The sequence below is a fragment of the Pyxicephalus adspersus genome, chromosome 7 (genome assembly GCF_032062135.1).
Source record: "Pyxicephalus adspersus chromosome 7, UCB_Pads_2.0, whole genome shotgun sequence".
In the NCBI taxonomy this organism is placed as follows: Eukaryota; Metazoa; Chordata; class Amphibia; order Anura; family Pyxicephalidae; genus Pyxicephalus; species Pyxicephalus adspersus.
In genome coordinates this window covers 66,362,522-66,375,724 of record NC_092864.1, presented here as the reverse complement: position 1 = coordinate 66,375,724, position 13,203 = coordinate 66,362,522, and the positions used below count along the sequence as shown (strand labels likewise).

Below are 13,203 nucleotides of genomic sequence, written 5' to 3'. Positions count from 1 at the left end.
TCATAAGACATCACACAAAACAGATGTTTCAATATCACACTAAAGCCTTTTTTGTAATTATCAGCTGGTTGCCTGGCCTGTATAGTACAAGGTACTAGCAGCTGAAATAGAAGCAGGAAACTTTATCATACTCAAATACAATTTGGGCAGGTATCAAAATATTAGTATAAAAATAAAATTATGATAACCCATTACAAAAACAAGGTAAGCTTGAGCTGCAGAGCATGACAAAGAAATGAAATTTGCAGGTATTTGGAAGCTTCCTACACTGCTTTACTGATCCTGCACACTAAAGGTAATAATTATTTTATAACATAACTTTCCAACGAAAATGTTATATTAGACTGAAATTGACAATGATTGATCTGGCGTAAAAATACTACTTCAATAAAAACATTGAACAGCTTTATATCTCAACTTTTGTTTATTGGTGTCAGATTCTCCTTAAGAGAAACCTGAACTGTGCAAATGCATAGGCTGTCAATGTGTGACTTTTCTTTTGAAAAATTATATTTGAATGGCTTCTATACTGATGCAGACCCTTAAAAAGTTGGGAGTCACTGATTCAAAAAACTAACACAGATCCAGAGTCAGTGACACATGGGGTAATTGGTGCAGACATCGCCATTGATTGATCAGTTTAAGGCTTAAAAGGTTAAAAGACTAGAAACTTGCATCAGTGTTATCTGGTACTAACAACCAAGAACCACTATTTATGGGTCCTGATTAAAGTGAACCTAAACTCAAAATTTTGGTAGACAACCCTTTTATTTAAAGCACAAATTTCATTTATTTTTTATTTTTAAGTGCAACACACTTTCATTAATGGAAAAAAAATGCCAATATCATGCATGGGCAGTGGGATCAGCAATCTTTTTTCCCCATCTACATCAGCGCGCAGTGTGAGATTGGCTGGCGCAGGAAGAAGAACTCGAAAGATGTCGTCGCCCAGAACCAGGAAGAGCCGGGCCGAAGACAGATACATTTAGTTCACCGGGACATTTAGTTCTCTATCCCAGGCAATGAGGAAAAGATGAATGTTTTCATAAATTAGCTTTGCGGTTTAACTACAATTAAAAAGGCTTTTCAAATATTATATAAATTATGTATTTCCTATATACTAATCAGAAAAGATAAGGATTGATCACATTTTTGTTAAATTGATGTAGAACTGGACAAAACAATGGCATTGTTCCTATCCCCTCGATTCTCTTCTGGCAGCCTATATTTCTAGTTTTTTTATGTATTGTGGTTTGGTCAATTATATTCTTTTAGCAGCCTGTATCACAATTGCCTGTTACTGGAAGGCATCATCTATCCCCCTTGATTTTACTAAACATAAATTGAATTGAACTAACCTGTACCCTACAAAACAATATGAACACATTTTATAAGACCTGGGACCCTTGGATATCTTAAAATCAACTTTAAATCCCATGTGAGAATACTCTATGTCTAAACTACGTGCCCCTTTACTGTTCTTTCCCCGCTCCTCGTGTTTGGTACCCAGGAGAGGTACTCACTCCTGTTCTCTCTTTTTTTGTTTTTTTTTTATTATATTCTAATTTACTTCTTAAGGAAAAATCTCTGTAATAAATGAATAGTATTATAGCTAACATTTTTTATCTCTTCATACAGTTGTTATATTAGTTTTCTATGTGTGATAAGTTTTGCATTTCTGTATATTGTTTTGTTCCTTTTTTTACATTGAGTTATACATACAACAACTCACTTTTATTGAAGTTTTGATTTTTTTGTTTGTTTACAAGTTTGTCTGTATCTTTTTTTAATTTACACAAGAAATTATGTCTTGTAACAATTTTAATTCCTCTTTTTGCTACATTTTTATTCATGTAAATGATCTGCAAAATACTTATTGTACTAATTTCTTGTTTTGAAAACATTGATAACATTTTTTAAATATAAAAGTTTTTTGTTAGACATCCTTCAAACATTAATTTTCTTGTGTTACCATTCATTGTAAATCTGCTGCCTAATCTACAGCACAAAAGAGAATCCTTCACATTTTTTGTAATGCAGAGCACCACAACATATGGTATGTGTGTTGCCCTACTGCCCTACTACTACTCAAAATAAATGCATTATAAGTGTAGCAATGTGCCAAAGTAATGTGCTGTAAATTGCATGTTACCACAATGCAGTGTGAATCATTTGTTTGTAAAGTTTTAAAATACAAATGATGGATGTTAGATATGAAAAACTAATCTGACTATTGAACTTCTTTACACACCTTTAACATTCACATACCAGCATTCTCCCCACAAGTTTTTAAAGCTAGGTGGGAAGAAGTTTTAGGTGGGTGGCAGCCCCTGTATTGTGACTCCACATTTGAGTAACCACCAAAAAACAGCCGGGTGGTTACTCAAAGTGTCAGGTGGTGCGCCCAGCTAAAAGGGGCTGGGGAGAACACTGCATACACAGTGACTAGAGTGATCACAATAAGATTTTACTGGTGCCAAAAAAAATGACCAGGTACCATGGTGCTAGCTTTACTTAAGTGAATACAGTTGGCATATGCCCCAATACCCTAACCCAGACTCCTTGTAAATTTTTAGTTTGTGGATAATACTGAGGATAATACTTTGGGTTGGTTTGCAGAGGCGAGGGACATGGGTGTTTATGGGACCCACCAGGAGGTAACAATGGTAGCTGAATATTGTCTGTTTCTTACAGATTTGGTGTACAATTGTTTATTTTTAGGTTTAATTGTTGGTTGTAGTATAAATGTGTCTATGAAAAAATTGTGCATGTATTACCCTGTGTTCACTCCTTTGATGACGGATTCCCTGGAACAGGGGTGTCAAACTGAAACACACAGAGGGCCAAAATTAAAAATTTAGACAAAGTTGTGGGCCAACCTTGAAATTTATTGGAAAAATTGAGGACATTTTTCCTTCTCATTAGATATAAACCCTTTTCATATGGAAACAAAGAGGTTTTGCTTCACATTCAATCTGGAACAAGCTTATAATGGAGAAAGAGGCATAAAACATGTTTTTTTAATTTTATTTAACAAAAAATCCTATGCCTCTTTTCTCTATTTGAAGCCTTCTGAATTAAACTTCAATAGTAACCTTTTTGCACAGGCTAACAATAATAATAACAATTATCTTCTATGAAAATCCAACTATTCAAGTCCATGCCTTGGAGTAGTAAGGAAAAGTACACCTGAGGGGGAGTGCTGGAAATGCCAGACGCGGCCAATGCAGGGCTAAATGTTACGAGTGGCCCGCCGCTGAAACTCCCTCTTCATTGAAATAGTGCCGCTACTAAAATTCCCGGCATTATTTGCGTCTATAAAACAGTCTGATGCAAGGCCACACATAGGCAGAGAGGCCCGCTGGTCTATAGACGCAAGTGATGCCGGGAATTGTAGTAGTGGCGCTATTTCAATGTAGCCGCGGGCCAGCTACAGTTCATATTTAGGATTCCTTTGGAGGCCAAAAAAAGAAAGGGACGTTGGGGGCCAGATTTGGCCCCCGGGCCAGAGTTTGGCACCCCCTGCACTAGAACCTAGGGAAATTTTGTTTTATTATTATTCATATAATTTATGTATGTATTGTTCCTAATAATTATTTTCTTACATGCTTTCCTCTAGAGGCCGTAACAGCTGCCAATTCAGTAAGTCTGCTCTACTATTTACAATTTATGCAAAGTAGCGTGGGATGTGTATCAGTATATTCACCATGACCACGTGATTTCCACTGCATTAGAAAAAAATTTACAACGGACTTGATATACACGAGGGGAAACGTCAAATAAACAGGACATGGGTGAATTTACAAAGCAGGGAGCTGAACGTAATATTGCAAATGGGAAGTCAGAAAGTAAAAATAGAAGAAAGGAAGCCAATCTTCAAAATAACCACAATTAGTAGTTAGTATTTTGTAGACTTTAATTACCAACTAACTTGATAGTTTTAATTATATTTGTTTTAACTATTTTCTGAATATTGATGACTGAATGCCCATGTCAAATTTAATTAGAAAGCTGAACTGAGAGCTACCACAGCTGGCCTTCCCTTTAAAAAATGTTCTTCCACACTTTGGTCCGGTTTAACACTTCCTCCTCTGCCAATGACCCAAAATAAATATTGTGATCAGGTCTGATTTAACTTGCTGCATGTTTGTTCTAAATTTGAGGTTTGGAAAGAACCAAAGTTAGTGACAGCTAGGCAATAAGCAGTTTGAGAAGTAGGTTATCATCGGCAGCTCCTGTTTTTATCCTGGTGGGGATTGGCAAGAGCATTTTGCTAAATTGATTTTATAGAACAATCCTATTTTGCCATGTGGATACATTTGTGCAAAAAAAAAAATTTTATCAAATCGCAAATTATACTTTCCAACATTACAAGTTAATTGTTAAGTCACTGACCAAAGAATTGGCATCAAAATTGTATAGAAAATCAGGAAGAATGTGGTCCCTAAAAAAAAAGTTAAACATTTAAAAAAATGTTTAAAAAAAAAAAAAAATTTAAAATTTATAAATCAATATTAAAGTGTAGTTGGAAAAAGCATTTTAAATCCACCTGTCAAAAGCGGACCTATCATGACATTTTTAACATTATATACAAAGGCGTTTTTTATTAAAAAAAAAGTATTTTTTTAAATTTTTTGGTAGATGACCCCTTCCCTTCCGTCTTACTGTGTTACTGTGGCAGTAAATACTAATAGGAAACCCAGACCCTTCTGGGATACATACACTACGTATCTGCACATGCCCAATCTTACCTGCGCAGTACGAAAATGGGTGAAGTAAGCAAAATAAGGAAGAAGACGAAAAAAGATGGTGGTGCCTGCTGGTTCCTCTGCACTGGAACGAAGAAGAAATCTGGGATGGCATGGGGCAGACTGGAATCAGACTGCACAGGGATTGAGGGCTCTTTTAAAGTAAGGCAAGGTCATTTTTAATTTTTCAAGGTTTTTGCAAATGCAATAAACTTGAAACCAAAATTGCTGTGGGGATCATAGTAACCTGTGGGAATAATATGACATAACATTTTCCTGACTATATTTCAACTTATGTAAAAAAGAGTATGTATATTAAGCTTAGTAAATAAGTTGAAGGAGACAAGTACAAGGAGTCAAATGTTTAAAGGAGTGAATATGTTACATGAATGCAAAGCATGGACAGGTTACAAAAAAACTGCTGCCATTTATTAAGTAACAAAACAGGAAGTAAATTTGCAGAACTGCAAAACTTCCTGTACATGAAACATACACTTAAATGCAGATGTCTAAAGTGTGTTTAAGCAGTGTTCTGTCCTAAGGGTTTTTGTAGGTCAGTGTGGTTACTTATTATTTGTCTTCCAAATTCAAAAGAATATAATGAGAGTTTAACTGCCTTTCTCTTGTATCAGAAGTGTCAGATTTGTGTGCACAGAGATTTGGAAAAAAAAAGACTAACTTTACGCAAATATTTTTAGAAAATGCATACTATCAGGATCCTAAAGAAAAAAAACAGTTAAGGATTCAGAATTCATCTTCAGTCTTGAGCTTTCTTTTATAATACCCTTGTATTCTGGGTTGAATGACACCTAATGAAGACTGAGGATTCTACGGTGAGTACTGGGGTCAAGGGATCACTGCCTAGGATGATTAACACAGTACCTTCATTTACAAGGTAAATATGCAGAAAGTGGCACTAAATTTAAAGATGAAAGCACGAAGTAAAATGCATTTGTATATACTTTTTATATTCCTGGTAAGGGCATTATGTGAATGTTGATTGTCAGCTCTGGCGTTCAGTCTTTAATATGAACCATGCAATAAACATCTTCATATTGGTCAGAGAGACCTGGAGGCCAAGGTCTTTACGGATAGATTGCCAAAGATTCAGTGATAAAACTTATACCGATAGAAACACGAAGTCTGCTAACCTTTTTTATGCAAATAACAGTTGCAGAGCTCTAAGTGGTGCTCGTATATGAATGAGCACCGTATGTCAGGGGTGTCAAACTCAAATCACTTAAGAGGCTGAAATCTAAAGTACAGGCGTGGGCGGAATGTTATATTAAGATGCATAGTGTTAGTAGAAGTATAGGATCCTTCTTCACCCTGAGACACCATATCACAGCCATCCTTGTGCATTAATCATGTTCTGAAAATAAGAACATGCTTTTCTTCGTGAAGGATGAACATATATTCACTTTCCCATCTTTCATTAAATTGTCTCCTTTCTGCATCAACTTTTCTCTTGTTGGACATTTTGGGGGGGATTGTGAGAGGAGCCAGTGACTGTGCTGAGGTGGAGGCCGGTGTCTCTGGAGACTTTGCTCATGTATCATCCCACTGAGATTCCATACCTGGAGCAGCAGCAGCATACTACTGGCAGCAGAACCGGGACTCGGGCACAGCCGTGCTTAGTGCTGGGTCTCAGCAGAAGTGTGAAGAAGCAACTGGTGTCCTACCTGCAGCGCGATCAGGAATTTTTGTGGACCACCCTGCTTCAACCTAGCTTTCTGCGACTGGGTCCTCCTGCCTTCAGATATCAGGCGCTTGAACGCGGCACAGACGGGCCAGATTCGGCCTATGGGCCTTGTGTTTGACACCTGTGCACTATGTGCCCATGTGATAATGACTGCTGATAGGTCACTTAGACATCAGGCACTGCATTGTGGAATGGAGACATGTCTAGTTTCTGCAGAAAGTTGGTAAATTGCAGGAGGACTGAGGCACCTCTATGGTAAGATTTTGCCACAACAGTTATAAATTCACTACTTATATTACTCACATGTCCGCATTCCTAAGAGATCCACACTGTGTGATGCTTAAAGAGGAACCCAACCCAAAACTGCAAAAATCCTGCAGGGCAGTTCGATTGCTCCGGGGGTGTCTTGCATCGGGTCACGCATCATCCTGGCATTCAACCCAGAGCCGGCGCTTTGGTCGCCGCCATCTTCTCTTCTTCTTCCTGTTCTTCATCCTAGGTCACCCAACCCAGGCGCAAGATAGAGTGACACTGCGCATGTGTGAGATCAGCAAATTTTTCTTTTTGCGCAAAAAGGCTCCCCAATGCACATGCCCAAGAAGCTCAGGCAGGAGCAGAAGGAGCGCCCAGGAGCCTCCCGGGAGGCTTTGCGCTCCCATTCAATTAAGAATTAGGGGACAGTGCTGGACCCTTTTTTAAAAAAAAAAAAACACAGAATTTTTACCTTACATAAAAGGATTGTCTACCCTTTTATGTAAAGTGAAAATTGTGAGTTTAGGAACGCTTTAAGTAGCTGCATTGCTACTGCTGTAAACTTTGCAACTGTGCAGCATAATAGATTTTTTTTATGCATGTACAAATAAACAAATTGGGGCTCTGTGAGGACACTTTTTGAAAATCCAGTGGAGGAGGTTCATCCCAACAACCAGTGCCCCGACTGTGGTGATCTACAGAGGAGGTATTTGAACTCTAGAATCTACCTTTATTAAAGCAGCCCCCTACGTGTCCCTTCAACCTGGGGACTTATTTATTAAAGGGATAATATAAACAACCCAGATGACAAACAGCAAGACTGACAATGCTTATATACCAGGTAAAGCTGCAAGTTGTAATAAATATTCTTCATTCTTGTGCTGATTCTACGCAGATGTATGTCAGCATATCTGCCAATAAAATTAGATTATAAAAAAAATAGAATATATGTGGCATCTATGGTAAAAAAAAATATGCATGGGCAATCTTTTTTCCACATCGACGTCACCCGATCTTGTGCCTGCGCAGTGCGAGATCAAGTGACGCAGGAAAAAACAAACGGTAGAAGAGAGAAAAAGATGTCAGCGCCCGGGGCCAGGCTGAAGACAGATGACCGGACAACGTGGGACCCAAAAACCTCCCGACAGATAAACTGATCTGCAGGATTGTTTTGAGTTTAGTTCCGCTTTAGGAGCTATCCTTTAAGGTTCACCTCCCATTCCAATAAATGTTTTGTGGCATGCATAGTACCCAGGAAAGTTTTAAAAATATTTTAAGCCCTGCAACTCCTCTATCACACATTCACAGCAAATTTTCTATTCTCTTTAGCTGAATGCCCATACTCTGCCTGATAACCATAGTAATAGATCTGTACAGATTTTGGCTAATACCAAGCAGCACTGCATACAATACTAAACTTTTAATGATCTGGAAAACTGATATCAGCCCACATGAAGCGTGACTTTGAATCAGATGATCATGTTAGTTCATCACTTAGTATAAACAACAAAGTGCCCCATGTTCCGATTCAGTTATGATAAGCAAAGGAACTCATAAATATTCATATTATCTGTAAAGAAGGATTTTTTTGGTCCTTTTCCTTCAGTAATTGCCCATTTTTTGTAGATGTACGGAATGTTCCCATGCATTGGTTATCTATTCTGATGGATACAATATAAGTGGAATACATTTTCATGTGTATAGGTTGATCTGTATGGGTTGATCTGTATGGTTATCCTGGTAAAGGCTGGATGGCCCAAGATCAAACCCAAGTTGGGTTGACTTTGGTTTTAAGAATAGCATGGTTGGTGAAGGTGGTGGAGAAATGCGGTTGCTATACAATGTTGATCTCAAAGCTCAACTTTAGCCAAAGCTTTTTTTTGTTTTGTAATGCATACTTCCTTAAGTTTGATATTACAGTTCCTCACCCCACTGATCTCATTTGATGTCTTTCTTCAGCAGGACATGAAATAAAGGGAGTGGTTGCCACTGGGATATTAAAAATTCTAACAGCTAAGAGAGGCATTACCCTTTCCCCATTTGCTGCACTTGGTGTCCTCTCCGAAGTGATATTTCATTAATATATATATAGGTAGCAGCGATACAAATGGTAAATAATAATCTTACAAGGGTTCATCCCCTCCCCACTCGCACTAAAAGAAAAACAATCTGGCCTTTAGCTAACCTCTAAGGTATGATGACATTCACTTCACATTTGGTTGTAAGCATTACAATTATTTCACATGTATACAGAACCTACATGTATACAGAACCTATTCTGAATTGAATATTATGTTTTTAAATGGTTGTGTTGTTTCCTACAATAATACAGAATCTTAAAAAAAACTGTATCTGATTTCTGGACAACCTGATGAATTAACACTTTTGTTGTCCTTACCTAAAAATTTTGACGATCATCCTGGCGGATCTACGGACGATAGACAAGAAACGATCCTAATGGGAGTGAAGGGGAGAGAGCGCAGCGGGGTGCCGCTTCTTCGTTCTCCCCCTCTTCATAGAGCGGTGATGTATGTACAGCGCTTGTTCATGCATTGTGCAGGCTTTTGTCGTTGGAAAGGATTGTGAAAGATCCGTTCCAATGACAATTATTACACGTGTGTACCCAGCCTTAGTGATCAGCGTTGGATTTATACTTTGTGCTCCCCTAAGCACCTCCTTCTTCCCCATTGATCACAGTTGAGGGATTAGTCTCAGGACCATGTTAACAAAGACAAATAAGAGCAATAGATACTAATTACAAACAGGGAAACATGTATGGTCTGGTAAACAAGCTATGTAAAATTTCTACATTGCAAACAAACGGAATAGCAAAGATCACCTCACAAAGGCAATTTCAAACATACCTTTTGTTTCTACATCTTAAAGCAGAACTAAACTAAAAATAAAAAAAATGCACTTACCTTTAATCCTGCAGCTCCCTCAGTGGTGCTGGTCCTTCCCACAATCCAATCCCGCGACGTCCTGGAATTCCTCTTTGTCTCAGCGCGGAGAAAGTGCTGGGTACTGCCATCTTCTGTCTTCTCTTCCACCTCCTTCTTGCTATGTCACACGATCTCGCACTCCACAGGTACAAGATTGGGTGATGTAGTCGCTTTGAAGGGGGAAAAATGTGAGCTGATCTCACTGCGCATAGGTGAGATCGGCATCACTTTCCCCTTGGTAGAAAATATGCCCCTTCTGCGCATGCCCGAAATCAGAAGAGGCATTTTTTTCCCAAGCAGAGCCTGGATGTATGACGTAGATATCCCAGGAGCCTCTGCGTTCCCATTTAGTCTTCATCGCCGCAGCGATGTTGTTGCACTTAAGTCTACCCTTTTATGTAAAGTAAAGTAAATCTTTCTACAGAGAAGATAACCAGTCAATATTGCAGCAAATATTTTTGGGGAGTTTAGAGAAATTAACTAACCTCACTAGAGTCAGAAAAATAGTGTCAGATTCATAAACTATACAGGAAATGACAGACAACATGAAACAGAGACAACACATCCTGCAGCAAGGTGAAGAAGAGATCTCTTAGTGTAGCAAATGTTCCTAGTGTAGAAGGAATGATTGTCCCCAGGTAGCTGAAGGTTGGCTTTGTACTTGGGGTGCGAGATGTGACAAGGAAAGCACCACAAGTTGAAACAAAAAAGTCCACATTTAATTTTATTCATACTCTTATGTCATAGAAAGCTAACACACTCCGGGAGTTCAAAGGGTCCCCCTTCATCAGGTATTGTAATGTTTAAGTGCAAATATAGTTCAGTTCCACATACTAAGAATGTGAGCAGTTAGGATTCTTACTGCAGAAAAGCAATAATACAGGGTGCTTGTTAGCAATCTTCTTTTTGAGCATGCCATGACTGAATGAACTTTGGCATGCGTGTATGAGATTTATGTAATCTAAGATTGACCAGTCAAAATGGCTGAAGTTTTGACTCCCAGAAGTGGAATCAGGTGATGTAACCCATAATTATGCAAGAACAGGTGAATTAAAAAAAATTATAATCAGACAGGTAAGCGTATTTTGTTGCAGATGGAATGTCTCCTGTCTCTTCTGCAATAAAGGGCCTGGTGGCAATTTATAGTTACACTTTAAGTGTGTACTGGACTAATTACATTGTAGAGAACCTGTGGGGTTATTGATCAGATGATTGCTCGGGATTCTGATAAGCCTGACATTAAAGACATTAAACCTGTTCTTTCTGCATTTGGTGCTTTTCTTCCTGCAGACCCTGCCTGGCAAGGTGAAACCAATATGCACCAGACCAGTGTTTCTCAGTCAGGGTTCTATGGAACCCAAAGGACCCTCCAGAGGTTGGTACGCGATGAGGAATTTGTGACTCTCATGTTAGTTACCACTGACACCAATGTTCTTTCTGGCTATTTGTAAGGGTGGCAGCCTTCTTACTAGCCAGCAATATAATTTTACCAATGACCCCCAAGCCAATGTACTGTGAGCTGCGGATATAGTAATTATAGAAGAGGTTTCCTGAAGACCTGAAAGTTACTTCAAGGGTACCCTCATGTAAAAAGGTTGAGAAACACAACTCTATAAAAACAATGTTGTTTATATTTATATAATATGGTAGCAATTAGATCAAGAAAAGGAACGTTTGGTTCATGTTTGCTTTATTTATCCAAACTTCCATTGACTACAACCAGCAGGATGATGGGAAAAGGCTGAACATGCCAACCTTACCAACCCATAATTCAAACAATGGGCAATGAAATAAAAGCTATCCACGTGCATACACATACTTGCATAGTTCCACCTGCATCTTTTAGTGACAGGAGAGGCATGTTTTATAACTCAATTATACCTCTTCCCTTGATCAACAATTATCCAATGCCACATCCCTCAAAAAAAGTACAAAAAAGAAAAACTAGACATTGGGACTTTAGAGGTATTACTAATCACACAGAACTTACACGTAAGTTGTCATTATTAAAAACATAGAACACTTTTTATTTGTGTCAATTAAAATGAAATATGGAATCACATTACAAAGCCATGTGATGTGTAGTCTCATACATGTGTTCTACCCGTTTCGCGGAAAAAGGCCCGCTTCATCAGGAACAAGGAGACATCTATGGTCATATGTAGTAGGCACACCTAAATAGAACGGGGTGGTTCCTTCACAGAATAGTAATTTGGAGGGACCAAAAACCACACAGCAGACTGTAGGGAAGGTTAGGCTAAGTACACACAATAATGATTTGTTGTTGGAAAGGATCTTTCATGATCCTTTTCAACTACAAATGACCAAACGATGCATGAACAAGCGCTGTAAATACATCACTGTTCTGCTCTATGGAAAGGGGAAAGGGGAAGCATCCCACATCGTTCAGAAGATGGACGACGAGCACTGTATACACACCACATTCTTGTCTGATATCAGCCCTGAGACGATTATCAGACGAGAACCATTGCATGTGTATGTAGCCCAAGGCTCTTCAAGCAAAAGGGGACAGCATCAAATCTCTGCCAGTTTCCAAATTGAAAATTAGTAGAATTAGTATCTGTATGGGTGCCTATTGCTAGCGTTATCTGCACCTCCACATTGCCAAAATAATTAAATCAACAAGGCATGATCTACCATACAATAGGAATATATCTGATTGGACAGTGTTAGGTTGGACTGTTCTCATTTTAGTAGCTAAAAGGTATATACATCACCAGTTAATAAAGAGAAAGTAAACCCAAAACAAAAAAATTACACTTACCTTCAATCCCGCAGATCAGTCTGTCCATGGGGAGGTTTCTTCCATTGGGTCCCGCGTCGTCCCGGTATTTGTCTTCGGCCCGGCACAGAGGGAGCGCCAGGCGCCAACATCTTCTCTCTTCTTCTGCGTTCTTCTTCCTATGTCACCCGATCTCGTACTGCACAGGCGTGAGATCGGGTGTCGTAGATTGGGAAAAAACATGCCGATCACTGCGCATGCATGAGATCGGCAATTTATTTTACTATTGAGGAAAGGGCTCCTTCTGCGCATGCCTGAGATGTTTGGACCTGTGCAAAAGCAGCAGCCAAGAGCCCCTCGGGATGAGTGACGTAGGTATCCCGGGAGACTCTGCGCTCCCATTCATTCCTAATCACCTAGGAGATCAAAAATTAGGGGGCAGTGCTGCACCTTTTTTTAAAAAAAAACAGGTGTTACACTTAAAAAAACACTAACAAACAAGATTTTTACTTAAAATAAAAGGGTTATCTACCCCTTTATGTAAAGTGAAATTTCTGAGTTTATGTATGCTTTAAGTACACTGATTTATTCTTTTTTCTTTCATTGCTAATTATTTTTTTATGGTTTGGTATAATAACACAATTCAAAAAGGACAAATATTTCACATCATGACTTTCTACAAAAAAAACCACAGACAAACCTCCGGTGCTAAATTAAAGACTAAGAATTTCAAAACGGATATTTTAACTATGGGTGGGGGCTGCTAGGTTGCATCAACCACCAGATTTAATATTTATAGAGGACACAGTAACAAGC

The 13,203-nt window shown here is 38.7% G+C and overlaps 1 protein-coding gene across 4 annotated transcripts in view; it reads right to left on the bottom strand.

Annotated features, from left to right (window-relative positions):
- The window catches only part of ANKRD44 (ankyrin repeat domain 44), a 69,255-nt gene that overhangs the window by 55,435 nt on the left and 617 nt on the right, over positions 1–13,203 (bottom strand). The window lies entirely within an intron of this gene.